General features: G+C 39.7%; 1 protein-coding gene across 4 annotated transcripts in view; it reads left to right on the top strand.

Annotated features, from left to right (window-relative positions):
- Nucleotides 1-1,008: 1,008 nt before the first annotated feature.
- The window catches only part of slc38a3b (solute carrier family 38 member 3b), a 39,586-nt gene continuing 26,244 nt past the window's right edge, over nucleotides 1,009-14,350 (top strand). Inside the window, exons 1-2 of one of the 4 annotated variants that reach the window (XM_050037051.1) lie at nucleotides 1,010-1,346; nucleotides 9,371-9,551. The gene's annotated coding sequence lies outside the window, so the exon portion shown is untranslated. Of the gene's footprint in view, nucleotides 1,347-2,194; nucleotides 2,414-9,370; nucleotides 9,552-14,350 lie in introns of those variants that run through there. The other 3 variants (XM_050037053.1, XM_050037050.1, XM_050037052.1) reach the window with 3 other exon arrangements.

Below are 14,350 nucleotides of genomic sequence, written 5' to 3' on the forward strand. Positions count from 1 at the left end.
TGTAAATGTGGTAAAAGGTGACGTTAAAAAATTTCACAAAACTTTTTAAACATTGTTTGAAGCTAAATGTGGCAAAATGTTGATGTTATTTTCAGCGTGAGACACTTTACAAACGGCACCCCAATACGTATCCACTCTAAGGCATTTAGACATCTGCTTAATCACTTCTTGGTGAACTTGTGCTGGGCACTTAAAGCTGCAGTGATAACATTATAAAACACTGTGGGTGTGTCCACATTATGATCAGTGTGTGTTTGAGTTTAAATATCACACTGAAATAGTCTGACAGTACTTTATGTTGTGTTTAACGTTAAACTTTTTTTTTTTTTATCTCTACATGAGTACAGTTATTTGCTGGTGACATTTCAGTTGTAAACACCCCCAGTTTGGTGATCTCACATCTGCACCATGCCATAACCATCTTTTTATTTCTCAATACACAGATGTGGACTTTGGCTCAGCTCGTTGTGCAACTAACTATGCAATTAAAATCAATTTGTGAATGAATGGTATTTGTCTGTCAAGGACAAAGATGACCTCCTCACCTCTGTATTAAGTGCCCAGCTTTTGTTCTCTCCTGAGTGAGCAGGAGGAAGCTCTCCACATTCCACACTCTTAACAGGTGCCAGATCTCAGGCTGCACCGTGCTGAGAGCTACTGGATGTGATACAACAAGCGGAGAGAGAGAGAGGGGGGGAAATAGTAGAGTCCAAGAAAGAGAAATATACCTCACCATCACTACAGGGTGCTGCCTATACTGTAGCTGATATAATGAGGTGCGTGCGTGAATGGGGCAGAGAGAGAGCAGGTGTAATAAACTGGATTTTGATATATGTGTTTTAACACTTATACACAAGAGTGACCCACACCTTTCTGATTTACGCACCATATCTCGCGAAGCTGTGCGTAAACGCGTCGCCAAGTGCCATTTATGCGCAATTCCTTAACGCCAAATGCAAGAAACCCGCGTGACTGCACTGCTGCCACAGTCTCAGTTTTTCTTGTATCTCACTTACCTCCAAGACCAAGTGGTGAAGCTTACAGCGATCAGCGCAGCTATAGGAGGGGGTTTCTGGCAAAGTAGGCGGACCCAGCGCGACCCCCACAGTAGAGCTTCGGATGGTTTTTACAATGCCGACCATTTCTTGAAGCGCGTTTTGTAGCTGCGGACATAAAGAGCGACGGTCCTGGTGTGCGTAAAAGCCCCACGAATATAGACACTGCTACATTCAGTGAGATAAAGATAAAGACAGAGTACACGTCAGGATAAAGAGATTGTAACCCATCACATTTTATTCCCACTCATCAGAGGAATTAACTTGGAAGCTTCGTAACAAGAACCTTTGGTAAGAGCGAACAAATCTGATTCTTTAAACAGAAAAACACGCTTTGCCTGCAGAGATGATGTCGATGTGTTTGACATGATGTTTGCATTTAACTGATTTATTGAAAAAATTAGGCTTGTGATGCAAAACATTGGATAGAGTCTGATTTTTCTCCAATCACATGGAGATGTTTAACCAGTTATGGAGGAATGAAAACATGATATATGAATATTTGTAGCCTATATGATCACATGGCACACAATACTGGGGCATATGGCTTTGTTTCCTATTTAGGGGGGAGTAATCAATGAAGAAAGAATAGCATGTTAAGCGCTCCTGCAGTGAGCGCCAAGTCCAGATGTCAGGACCATGTGCCTGAAGGAGTCAGTGACAGATTGTCCATCTATTGTCTGCTGCATTTTGAATCTCTCTTCAATATGTGCCTTTAGGTTCAGGTTATTGCAACAGGTACAAACATCTGCATGAATGGGTTTAGTCTACGTGGCCAGTGTGTGACTCACAAGCAGATATTACTTTTATTTGGTGAAAGTGTTGCGCAAATGTTTCCTACTTTCACTTGATGTGTGAAGGGGATTTTTTTCAAGCAGCTGTGGGATGTGGGCGCAGGATCAAACTTATCGATATGTATTTCTCATCTTGTATCTACTTAAAAAAAATCCCCTTTCCTTCAGTTTACTCAGCTTCCACCTTAATCTGCTGCTGGTGTCCAAGCCACATGGCATGGAGTAATCGCAAAGACAATTTCCTTTTCCTCCTACCACCATAACCATATCCGACCCACACTAATAGGCCGGTTTGTTCTAAGTAATAAGCTAGCACACAGTCTGCGTCAGCACATGAGTGTTATACAGACTCACAGTAGCTTTAACAACCAGCAGCAGCCTTTTAAAGCACTTTGCCTTTGTTATTGTAGGCTAAATATACCCATGTGGAGGAAGAGCGCTCTGTGTGGGAAGTTAATGCTGCACATTATCACTCTCTGCTGACTGACTCTGCTCCATGTGAAACTGTGTTATTGTTGTGTGCCTGAAAATGATGGCTTACAAGAAATATTAAGGTTCTTCCTCGTGAGTATGTGAGAGACTTCTTTTTCCTTTTTCATAAGAAATGTTGTATGATTTTCTTTGTCTTTATAATTTGCTGTCTCCTGTTGTCAGTAGTTTCTCTTGTTGAGTACCATCTACTTTAAAAAAAAAAAAATGACAGGAATGGTATATTTCTTTTTTGGAGGTGAAACAGTCAGTTTATTAATGGACAATAGACAGAAAATTAATTAGCTGTCTTGTCTTGTATTGTCTTACGTGTTTGGGTTTTGTGCCCTTGGTTAGACAAAAACTAAATTTGAAGATGTTAGTTTTAGGAATATTATCATTATTATTATTATCATCATTATTATTATTATTAATAGTAGTAGTAGTATGTTTATTGTATGTATTAAGAACAGTTGTGCACTGGTGTTATGTGCAATACATGAGTGGCTGATGTGCAATACTGTTATGTGTTGTATGTTTTTTTTTTTTTTTTTTTTTTTTTATTTAAGGCAGCAATTTATTCAGCTCCTGAGTCCAAGACAAATCTCCCTATGGGGACAATAAAGTATATCGTATCGTATCGTATCGTATCATATCATATCACATCATATCATATCGTATCACATCGCATCGCATCGTATCATATCATCATATCATATCGTATCGTATCGTTAGTATCTTATCGTATCATATTACATTGTATCACATTGCATCGTATCCTATCCTATTGTAGCATATTGTATTGTATCATCATATCATATCATATCGTATCGTTGGTATCTTATCGTATCATATTGCATTGTATCACATTGCACTGTATCCTATCCTATTGTATCATATCATATCGTAAGAGCTAATGAGAAATAAACAAAAATAAACATCGTAGCTAACAAAAATGATAATAAATAAACAATAAGAGAATATGATAAATATGCAGATTTACAGATTTGATCTTCTTGTTTTCGCGCTGCACCTCCGATGCGTTTTGCTTTTACATTTTCTCTTACCCTAAAGCTGTCTGCAAACACTCTACACCACTATCTATCTATCTAGACCCATAAATCAGGAAAATTAATAGAGAAGATAAATAAATAATGAGTGACTGTTCGTTGCAGGCCTTTATATTTGTATTTAGTACAGCTTGCACCTTTTATTATTTTGTATATGTCTGAGACTTCTGAGTGGGAGTGTTTAGGACGCATCATGTGGCTTGTCAACATGCTGAAGGGTGGAGGTGTGTTGCAGGATGGTAGTTTATATCTTTGACTGACTTGGAAAGCTGTGTTTGTGTGAATATTCTTGTGAAACATTTGTTAGGATGGTGTGAAATATGGGACTTAACCCCCTGTTTGTTAAATGCAGGTGTTGCATGGCCATCATGGAAAACTGTGGCTGGTGACAAACTTTCTAACTGTGAGGCACTGGACAAAGTTTATAGTTAAATTTTCTTAAAAAAAAGGATACAGATAGACAGTCCAGAGAACGTGTGTCTGTGTATTCAAGGTGATCTGGGTGAGCAGGGTATGTTTTTGACTTTGGCCCCTATCTAACTAAACACTAACACCCTACATGGGTTTTCATGCTGGGTTCATCGCAGTGGAGAATGAGCAGATAAGCTCGCCTGTGGTCAGTGACCCCGGCGTGTGCGGTGACCAAAGTGGTTGAGAGTTTGGGGAGGAGCTGGACAGGTGCTGGGCATGTGGTGGCCAATGTTTTATCCACACTGGAAGCAGCCAGCTGTGCTTCTCTGTCACACTGAAGAGACCTGTGAATATATGCGTTTGAGTCAGCCCGAGTGTTAAGTGTCAGACACTCCAGAGGTTATTATTATCTTTGTCATGGGGCTCCTAATCTGTGGGACTGAACTTGACCAACGTGTGCTGTTGTCTATTTATATTTAAGTCATTGGAAAGTCCTTTGTTGATGTTGTGTATTCAAATGGGTAAACTGCATATATTTATTTAATGAATTCAATGTCCCATGCAGGCTGTTTAATCTAAAAGATCGTCTTTTTTGGGAAATTGTTCCAACAGCTTATGACTTGTTCATCGTCTTTTGAGAAAGTTCAAAGTGGAATTTGTTTATCTTGTGGCTCTTAGTCCATGCAAAGAGCGTCTTTTGTGGTGTTCTGTAGCTTAACGGGTAAAAAATGGCACTAACGCTCCCATGAGTTTGTTCCCCCTGGAGCAATCAATGCCAAAATATACTGTATGTTCTCAAGTCAATATAAGCTGCATAAAAACTCCACAGAGAGCCATTTGTTATTGGATATAAAGACTCACAGGAAATAAATCACCATAGACTTGGCAACATACGAACTTTAGCAGATACTGAATGTCAGCCGTTAAAAGACAGACTATATATAAGCTGGCTAATATAAGTTAATATAGCAGACAGTTTTCCTAAAGACTCGTCTTGGCTTAGGATTCGAAGGCAAAGACATTCAAGTCTCAAGTTTTGATTGGATAAAATCCCGAAACAATATAAAATACACAAGACTGCAATAGGCAAATAGCTACTCACTTTGATTTATTAAACTTTTTGTAAGCTAACAGTTTACAAGTTAGCCTATTTATACACCCAGCAGGTACAGAGCAGCATTATCAGTCAGGATTTTGTGTCCACCGGGCAAATATAAGTCCATTATTAACTCTCCTTGGAGCTCCGTTTTGGTCTCCACCTGCTCCTAAGAGAAATATCTATCTCTTGAAGGAATACTTCACCCATAAATGATCATTTGTATGTTAATTGCTCACTGTGTTGTGTTGAATTTGGGAAGAAAACTATGTGTTACTCACATGCACCAATAGTGAACGAAGAATCCAAAAATGGAGAACATTGTTGATGAACTGAAGTAAAGGGGGCCGAGTTAATGGCAAAATTAGAACATTTGTTTACTCTTACACAATTTGTGCTATATAATTCAAGTCTCACTTATCCAGCACTTCCCAAACACGTGCATTTTCATCACAACCATGATATTTAAACACTTGTGTAAACAGTCACATAGTGTTTTCAAAAGTGAGGTTTTAGCAAAACTGCATGTGTTTGGGAAGTACTAAGCATACCACTGACTAAATGAAACTTGGGTTATACTGCACGAGTTCTGTGAGAGTTTGTAAAGGATGTTTTGACATAGTTTTGCTGATGTTAAACACAGCCCCCTCATGACTTCAATTTATCAAGAACGTGCCTTTTTTGGATTCCTCGTTCACCATTGAGGCATGCAAGAAAAACAAAGCTTTCTCCCCACATTCAACATAACACGGTTGAGAGTAATTGACATACAAATGAACATTTGGGGGGAGCAGTATTTCTTTGAGCTGCTAAATGCTATATTTGCTAGGTATACTAGCTGGTTGTCGACGTCTTTCTGCTGTTCGGTGCTGAGCCGGTTGCATACAGCATGTTTATCAGGGCTTTTTGTTTGAAAACAGTTGCTTCCCACAGCCAAAACAAGGCTATAAAAGTGGTGAAGGTGAACCAAAACCACCAGTCTCACCAAAACTGTAACCTGAACACAACAAAAATGATTGTCTATTCTGATACTGGCTTGGTGTACAGTGCCTGGCTCAACAGTCGATGCAAACTGGTCCTAAAGTCACTGACCACCATCAACACCTCTCATGTGATGTGTTTCTTATGTAAATACACAGGGTGCTACAGAGGCTCACTGACAACAAACAGAAAGGCACATGCTGACAAAAAACATGTCAGTCTCAAAGGTGTTTTAGATTTTATTCACAATACATGTTGTTGTCTAGTTATTACCAATAGTGACATAACAACAGAGATCATCCATCATTAAACCATCTGCTGTTTGAATCTATAAATGTTGCATTTCAGATTGTGTTCACACATTAAGACGGTGTAAGAGAGGCCTGGAGTGTAATTACCCAGAACCTCCTCCTGCCAGCTGTTGACCACGCTATTTCTTAGAAAGGAGCTGTGCAGCTTGTCAGCATGTACTCCTGATTAATGAAAGTTAACTGATTCCTTATGTAACTGACAAGGGGTGCACTTAGTGTTTCAAGCTTCTTTTTTCTTTCCCTTCCCCTTTAGTTTATTGCCATTGTTACACTTAATAGACACTGAAACACGTGCATCGTATTTATTTATTCTACTTTCTTGTAATGGCCATCTTTCCCATCGCTTATAACACTTTACATAGTCTTCATTGTAGAAGCTGCAGACACCAGCACATAATGGTGTTATCAGACGTTAGCTACTTCCTCTCTGCTTAATTTTTATGTTCTGGGTATAGACAAAATACTTAGTGCACCTTACAAAGTATTGCATTACCAAGCTGCAGACCCAGTCTCAAAAAATGAACATTATGTTTCACACAGGCAGGATTGACTGTAGTGGTCACACTGCAGATTTCACTTCATTTGACAAGTGTTCCTATGTTTGTATCGACCTCCTGCGTTCTAGCTATGATCCAGGATGTGTCTGTCGTCACCCTCATAACATACATCCGTAGCTCTTGTGGTTGCCTGAGCCTGAACTAATGGCCCGATATGGATCTGTACCAGTGTTTAACTTGCTGAAGTCACGCAGCACAGAGTTCTGGACCTCCCACGGCTGCAGCCACCTCTGCAGCTCACGCTCAGCCACACAGGCTAAGTTAGATTCTGAGTCATTACTTTCTAGAATGTGTTTGGAAACTTTCAGACATTCATCATTCTCGAAATCGCTCAGAAAAACAAAACATTTCTAAGCGTTTGCTTCTGTTATTGTTTAATGAAAGGCAAAGTCTAGAGGTCCAGCATCACACCAGCCATCAGGACACATGTTACCTGGATTTACATAACATGAAAGGATTGTCGGGTTGTTTGAAGACGCTCTGCAAATCATCATTTAAATGACAGCTGAGCTTAATATTCAGCTAAATCTCTGTGTAAACACAGAATGTGTTGGCCGCTTGTAAAACAGACTATTAAATAATTTCTTGGCTGCCTGTTTGTACTCTAGTGCTGCTTCCCTTTACGATCCCTTTAATGATTCAGCCAGTCTGTGTGTGAGAGGGAGTCTGAGGATCATCATCAATCATGATTCCACAAAGATTTCAGTGGGCTGAGATCATATTTTATGAAGCTTTCTGTCATCTTTCATAATGTTAGATAACACCTGTTCATGTTGTGGCCTTGTCTCCATCCCATATAACACTTACATATATAACCACAATGACCAAATGCTTCTGAATGTCACTTACAGTAAAAGCAGAGCCGCATTCAGATGTTTTATTGCATTTAAAGCCGGCTCAACCACACAAAGAGTGAGACATGTCAAGGCTGCTGCACACTGCACTGGAATAGTGCCGTTATAGTCGTTGCTCTCCAAACGAGACACCAAACACATTCAGGGATGATTTTATCACACAGCTTTGACTGGTGAGCAGTTTAAATATTTAACTGTTTTTATACCTGTATACAACAGTCAAAACTCTTAAGTGCTACAGAAATGCAATACACTGTCTAGCACTCCCCATTTTCATTTTTGTCTCAGTATCAGAACATCATGTGACATACTAACCTGTATGTTTCAACAGACAGCTATGTGGCAGACAGTTGGTTTCCACAATTTTTGGTGAATATTGTTAATTTATTCAAAAGGCTGAAACTATTATTGGCAAATAAGGAGGAGGGCAGAGTGTGAAATATGATTTCTTTGTTCAACTGTTTGATACAGTGTTACTGACGTTGAAGTTTAATTTTTAGGACATAGTTTGTGACCTGAGTTTTTAAAAACTCATTATTAGGAATAACCCCTTGAGATGGACCAGCTCGTTTTCAAAGGGGTCACCAAAGTTATGGATTGAAGTATTATTTTGTGATTTAGTTTATTAATGTATCATTGTTGAATGATTAAAAAAGATCCAGTGGAACTGATGCTGGATCAAAGAAATATCTAGCAGAGTACACTTTACGTACCCTTTAGATTGATTTTTATTCTGTGTAACATTTCACGCACATGACTCTTGCATTGCAGCCGTCACCATCTTGTTTTCTGGGAGGGTTTTAAGTGACCATATTTGGGCAAGAGGCTGGTGCTGTGGAGGAGCAGGGGTCAATCTGAACGAGAAGCCGAGGACACTATCGGCAGACAACCTGCCGCTCAAAGTGGCTCGCCTTTAATTATGCATGACTTTAAGTTGTAATAAAATGTAAAGAGGGGAGTGATTTAAAAATTCACCCCCTGTACACTTGTCATGAAGGGAGAAATTAGCTGTAGAGACCAAAACCGTCTTGTGTACCAGGCTGTAAACATGTTTATTTCTGCTGTAAAGTTGAGCATTTTAACATGGGGGCCTATGGGGATTGACTGGCTTCTAGAGGCAACCTCAAGTGGCCATTAGAGGAACTGCAGTTTTTGGCACTTGATCGTTGGCTTCATTTTTCACCCCGGAGGTTGCCACTTGAATTAATTCCAGAAGTCGCCATCTTACATACCCATAATGCATTTACAAGCACACATGACATACCACACCTGTTGCAAAATATCATCCTAAAATGGTAATAAAAAATGCATATTATAACAAGCATATACTGATATAGGCTATGTCAAAGGTGCAAAAAGGTACAGAAAAAAGTATATAAAATGAAAATACTATATACAAATCATGTATCACTCATTAGACCTCTGTAGAGCTTAGTTTATCTTTCTGTAAGAATTATTTTAAACTTCTTATTTAACCGCATAAGGATTATTTTAAGGCCATTTCTGCCTTAAAGATACATCCTCAGAAAGAGGCCACACAAATAGAAAATTTTAATTCCCTTCTCACCACAGATTACACATCCTTTAAAAAAAAATCAGCCCCCGAAAATTTTGTTTATTTCACCCATCAAAAGTTATTTGGTGCATTGAAAAGGATTGCAGCTTATGAGAAATTAATCATAATAAAAGCAAGCCCTTTGCCCCAGAGCAGAATATGTGATTCAGGTGCTGGCCAATAACGCAGGACATGAGCATGTGTTCCTCTGTCCCCAGCAGGCACGTGGCTGAGATGAGCTGGTGCTGCCAGGCGCTGTTGGCTGAACCTCGTGCTTGTTCCTGATACACCACCACATGGGCATCTTCTCATCTACATGTGCTCGCCCACTGCCCCCCTCTCGTCCCGTGCCTGCCCTGTTTTATGTCCAAGTGACACGAGAAGCGATAGGAAATAACTGTGGGTTTCTCTTTTTTGTTAAAGAGCAAAATGTTTTTAGGAATATCTGTGTTCTCACATTAGCGTGGAACAGACGGAAAAATCAAACAGCTCATCATGTTTCACCCACCCACCTGTTCAAATATTTCAAATGTCACATAAGTTCAGTAACTCAGAATGGAACTTTTCACTCTCATGCCTTGTCAGGGCTGATTTGTTACATAACACAACTCACTGAAGGCTGCAGTACAGTGTAAGGTGACCATCCTGGGGCTCAGTGGAAGACGACATGCTTATATGTCTCATATGGAGAGGGATCAGTGCCAGTAAATAGAAGTTTTCTTACCTATGTGTTTTATTAATAGGCCAGCATTTTACTCGCCAAACAAGTGTAGTTATCAAAACGTTGCTGCCGATTTTCTTCATATATATCATCAGTCTTCAATATCCATAACATTTGCCGCTCTTGTCCCTCCCATAAAAAATAATGGCCCCCACCTTCGAAAAAGTTATGCATATGTGCATTATCCACTTTGTCAGACACTGAGCATCTTACCAACTCTCAGTCTTCATCTGAAACATCAATATGCATCCCACAAGCTCATCTTTTTGTTCTCTTTTTTGTCTACCTTTGATAAGACATTCCCAAGATGACCCGAAACGGCTTTGAAGATCTGCAAACAGTATTTCTTGTTTTAGTACCTCACTGGCAGCACAACACTCACTCACTTAACGACATCTGTCAAGTGTCTAATGAGCTGTCCTGGATCGTCCTGAGCTACACGTTTACAGACGCACATATGGCTAAAATGTCCAGCCTGCCATTTGCTGGATAAAATTACACTGCAGAAATAGTACCGGCGATGTGTCTGTTTAAAGAACTCATTTTCAGTCCTGTCGGTTGTGTTAATGCTGCTGACTGACTGCATCGTTCTGAGTGGGCGAAACTGGAAAGCAAGGCTAGATCACGCTCCACATCGTGAGTGTTTTTGAGTTAAATTTTTTCGAGACTAACGTGGTTGTTGGTCTTGATTTACCTGTGATGTTGTACCTTGACTTTTACTGAGAACTGCACGAGATTGCTGTGGCCTTACGGGACTTTGTTCCACTTTTTAAAAGCCCAGAGAAAGCCTGGTAGTGCTTTACTTTATGGGTGTGTGATTTACCTAATGGTTTCCAAAGGCAAATACTCCCATGCTTATGCTAGCAATTAATTGTAGTTAGTTCACTGGAAGTCCACCAGTTGAGCATCCTCTTTGTTTTTCATATTCTGACTTCCATATTACAGATTTCTATCCAGGATGCTTCTTGGGAATTATTTGAAAGTCTACAGAAAATTAAAGCCCTTTAACATTTTATGTGGTGATTTGAGAACTGTGTTTGTGAGCTGTAACAGTCTCCTCATTTGCTTTGGATACTCAAAGACTTTCTCTAACTTTGTTGTTTGAAATGTATGAAAAGTTTGACTGAGAGCAGCAGACAAATAAGTCAAACAGACACATCTGTTTGCAAAGGAAATGACCCCATGAATACAGTTTATTAGCAAAAGGAGCATGGTTTTGAGTGTGATTTTGCTTTTTGAATTATTGAAAGTGGTTTTTAATCAGTTTTCAGGGTCATGGTTATATTTGGAGTTGTTCAGATTTCTCTTCAATTATTTGTCTCTAATGACCCCTGCCTTGATCAAACCAAAGTATCTCTCACTGGCTAACAAAATTCAGGATGTTGAAAGTGTGGACTGTGTTTTTTGCGGTGTACGTGAATGACATTAGCTGACAGGAAGTAAACATAGACCAAAGCTGTTGCCTAGCAATGCAATTGCAATAAATTGGTCTATTAAAAAAACACCAGAAAACATATACTCATTGACACCATGCAATGGAAAATAAAATGTCACGCTAGGGATAGTTTAGCGCGTATTACCAAACATTCACCACCATTGACAGGAACGACGTGTAACTGACATGACAGATTATACAGTACGAGGGTGTGTTGTCAGGTGACAAATGTGCAGCACAAAACAGTGATTATATGGGTGGAAAAAATGGCAACAATATGAAACTCCACGATGAGCCTTCCACTCTTATTTACTGTAAATGTTAGAGGCTCCAGGCTCATCTGCTGTTTCTGCTTGCACAAAAACAGCAACAGTCGCATTCAGTGGCACAGGCAGTGTAATCATTTCTCAATGTGATGCTAAAATCAGCCTGCCTATCGCTGATGATACAAGACATAAAAAGGTGTGATGAGCATCATTTCAAAGGGACACACGCATCACTTTTTGTTCCTCTCAGTCTCTCTGGAAATGACGTTTATCAGAGTCAGATGTTGCAACAGAAGGTGTTGACATTAGGGACTTTTCTGTTTGTGCCGATGTTACGGGACATGTTAACTTAGGGCAAATAAAATGACTTACTAGATAAGGCAGCGAAAGGTCTCGCTGAGGTTACATGACCTTTTTTAGGTTTAAATACGCTCCAGATTTTGATCTTGAGATTTTTTTTTCATCAGAGGAAATGATTCATTCATGTGTTTAGTGTTGTGCAGTGCGACTTTGTTTTACTCCTCTTAGGTTTCTTTTGTAGCTGCAGTGGCTTGGTATCAATGGCCCTCTTTAACTGTACTGTGTGAATAGCAGTAATAGTGATCTTCTGGCTGAGAGGACGCCGTGAACACAATTGAGCTGCTGTACATTTGTCACAGAGGAAGCATCTAACAACACACTATTGTCTTTCTGAGTTAACACTGTGAAGTGTTGAAGAGGATTCATTTATGTCAGTGAGGATCAGTGAAGGCAACGAGCAGTTATTAACAGTTAGTAATTAATGATATGAGATTGAAACTGAGTTGTCAGTGATTTATCTGTTGATAAATATACCTCCTTTCTCCTCAAACCACAGATACAGGAAGCCCCATGCTCATTAAATGTGTAATTATAGTATTAAGTTAATGATTGTTTTGCAAAGTGCTTTCTCGGTAATTGGAGGCGGGCTGTTGTGAGTGATTAAGCGTTTTGTTTGATCACATTGTGCTTATATTCGTAACAAAGACCACCAAGTGATTGTGCGGGAAGTGAACAGTCGCAGTGAGAATCTGCAGGCTCGTGACATTAACTACACAAAAGACAAAAGCAAACAAAAGTCCAGAAAACTCAAACAGACCTTGACCTTTGACCGTGCGGTCTGAACTTGTTTGCCTTGCTAGGTACTAAAGTTCTGAAAAGCACAAAAATTTGTCATACTTTCCAGTGTTTTATCTCAGCCGGTGATCATTCACAGCCTCATACCAGTCAGGTCGGCGTATTGCAGAAGTTTTGGTGAACAAATTGAATGAGTGAGAGAATGAGGTCAAGTCTCGGGCGTTGGGAGTCACTGTGTCAACAGTGTAAGTGAGTCAACGCTGCACAGATGTTGTACAGATAAATATTGAATACAAGGACTCATGGCGCTCATCACCGATGGCAGCATTTACAGAAATGTTAATATCTTAACATAAGGACTGCTGCTTGAGTTGATAGATTCTAACACTCTTTAAAAATTTAAATTCAATTGTAAACAATTACAAAAAGGCAAAAAAATATATATATAAAGGAAATTATTAAAGTCAACAAAACCGCTCTGTATTAAGCTGTACACCAAAGAGGTGTAGGCTGAAGCGACATGCATTTGGTTTTTAAAATATGTCATTTCTTTGGCATCAAAAGTCAAAATCAACCAAAGTTATTAGATCCGTACCACACTACTGTGAAAACACAGCTTTTGATCATACACTGTCAATATGTATATTTAGAATAAAACCCTAAAATATGGTTTTAAAAAAAGCATTTCTCCATCACATTAAATATCCATCACCAAACATGCAAGGCGTCACAGTTAAGAGTTCAACACAAGAGTTTAACAGAGTTTGTGAGTGTGATATTGAATGTGTTTTGGAAACGTAATCAGATGACCCCACGGGATTTTGTTCTATCTTGATGGCTCATGAAAATATGTGACATCAGTTTTTTCCAACCCAGTCCAGCCAAATCAAATTATTGAACTTTGGCAGAAAACTTTGAGCTAGGACCTCATCGACCATTGCAAGGAGCTGTCTGAGAAAATATGCTGTTAGGGCCTTTAAACATTCAAAGTGTGCTGCAAGCTTTTAGTGCAGTTACTTCAGGAAATTATGTGTTTAAAGGAATTCTTCACCCCCAAGGGGCGGCACAGCACGGTGGTGCAGTGGTTAGCATTGTTGCCTCACAGCAAGAGGGCTAGTTAGAACCCTGGGTTGGGGGATCTCTGTGGAGTTTGCATGTTCTCCCCTTGTCAGCGTAACAGTGTCTCTTGGTACTCCGGCTTCCTCCCACCATCCAAAAACATGCAAGCTAGGTTAATTGGTGACTCTAAATTGGCTGTAGATGTGGATGTGAGCGTGAATGGTTGTTTGTCTCTATGTGTCAGCCCTGTGATAGTCTGGCGACCTGTCCAGGGTCAGTGTCAGCTGGGATAGGCTCCAGCCCCCCCACGACCCCTACCAGGATAAGCGGTTACGGAAAATCATTGAACGAATGAACTTAACCCCCAAGTAACCTTTTGTATATCAAAACTCACCCCATGTTACCTTTAATTCGCGAAGAAAACTTTATTTCCCTTGCACGCCTCCACAGTGAACAAAGAATCCAAAAACTGAGAAAACCCTTGCTGACTTGAAGTAAACAGGGTCCGCATTTAACAACAGCCAGTCTGTATCAACTCTATATCAAAGTCACATTTATCCACTCCCAGCTCAGTACTTCCCGAACACATACAAACTCCTGTATACAGGGAGGGAACCTTAGC

This window comes from Epinephelus moara, chromosome 24, assembly GCF_006386435.1.
Source record: "Epinephelus moara isolate mb chromosome 24, YSFRI_EMoa_1.0, whole genome shotgun sequence".
In the NCBI taxonomy this organism is placed as follows: domain Eukaryota; kingdom Metazoa; phylum Chordata; class Actinopteri; order Perciformes; family Serranidae; genus Epinephelus; species Epinephelus moara.